At 57.0% G+C, this 1,376-nt stretch overlaps 1 protein-coding gene across 1 annotated transcript in view; it reads right to left on the reverse strand.

Annotated features, from left to right (window-relative positions):
• The window catches only part of LOC108746309, a 260,533-nt gene extending 259,597 nt beyond the window's left edge, over positions 1-936 (reverse strand). The window contains exon 1 of the mRNA XM_018483001.1: positions 305-936. The gene's annotated coding sequence lies outside the window, so the exon portion shown is untranslated. The remainder of the gene's footprint in view (positions 1-304) is intronic.
• Between the last annotated feature and the right edge of the window lie 440 nt (positions 937-1,376).

Consider the following 1,376-nt stretch of genomic DNA (forward strand, 5'->3'; position numbering starts at 1 on the left):
AAGAAGAAGAAAGGATTCCATTCTGGGACCTGAGATCGCGTTACCCGAACAGAATGAACGTGCAGCGAAGCCAATCGCGTCATCGCGTGGCGTGCACCGCCTCGTGTGCCACGGATGCGAGCGTGCAAGGTAGCGTGCTCGATCGGCATCGCTTTCGTGCATCCGAGCAGGAGAGCGTGCTCTCGCGCGCGCGCGCGCACACAGACGCATGTATCCGCCTTCATCGGTATGTAGCAGAACGGCTGCTGCGAGATGAGCGGATAAACTCTAAAGCGGGAGGAGAAAAAGAAGAATCAGTACTCACCCTCCCCGTCACCGTCCGGCGCGGCGGCTGCTCGTCGCTCGTATCCGTTAATCGTATAGCGGCAGCAACTTCACGCCGTACTACTCTCACGGGCACCTTCCGTCCTTTCGCCCTCCTCTCTCGTCCCGTATACTCTCCTCTTGTTGCTCTCCCCGTGTCGCCGACCACAAAGGACGCCGCACGCACGGCCGCTACGACACTATCGCGGTTTTACTAAACGAGACCTCGCCTCTCGCTCTCGCACTAGTCGGCACTCCCGAAAACCTCCGGATCTTCCGACGAGCGCGCGTTTCGAAAACGTGGCGCACGGCGTCACATTATCCCGCGCACTGATCACACATAATGCACACACAGATCGCGGGCGGAGCTACGTCGTTGACACTAATTAATTGTAAGGATTATTCCGGAGAGAAACCGGTCGCGGAACTCGGAAGGTTAACGCGCGAAGGAGAGACGCGCCGAGGACTTCTGTGTTACTTCGACCGCACGCGCGCGAGCGTGACAATAACGAAGTAAAGCGCGAAACGGAATACAGTACCGTCGCACCGGTGCGATATATCGTGATATATCGCAACGTACTTCACGTAGGAACGCGTTCCCACGAAGTAACGAACTCTCTCAAGCACTGGGTACAAGGAGCCGAACGAACCTGACGAAGGATCTAGCTCGTGCGATCTCTCGGTCAAAGTGAGTGAGAGAGTGAGGGGGGAGAGGAGCGGGGGGAGAGAGAGATCGACGCGACGCGACGAAAGAATAACACAACCCACACGCGCTGCTGACTGCGGCAGACTGAGCGTCGTGCGCGACCGAAGTGCGCGCTCGCGACTAGCGCGCTCCTAGCGGCCGAAGGCGACCAGGACGACGACGCGCCTTTGACCGGTCTTTGCGTTCCGATTCGCATCGGGAATTGGAGTAACGTACGTACGAGTGCAAGGATGAGTACGCGTGGATTTTCCTAATATCTCTGAATGCTGTCTCTCTCTCTCTCTCTCTCTCTCTTCAGCTCCGAGCGAAGGAACACCCAGTAAAAAGATCGACGGGACATCGGCCAATAGACGCTTGTAATATCAAA

Source organism: Trachymyrmex septentrionalis, unplaced genomic scaffold, assembly GCF_001594115.1.
Source record: "Trachymyrmex septentrionalis isolate Tsep2-gDNA-1 unplaced genomic scaffold, Tsep1.0 scaffold165, whole genome shotgun sequence".
Taxonomy (NCBI): domain Eukaryota; kingdom Metazoa; phylum Arthropoda; class Insecta; order Hymenoptera; family Formicidae; genus Trachymyrmex; species Trachymyrmex septentrionalis.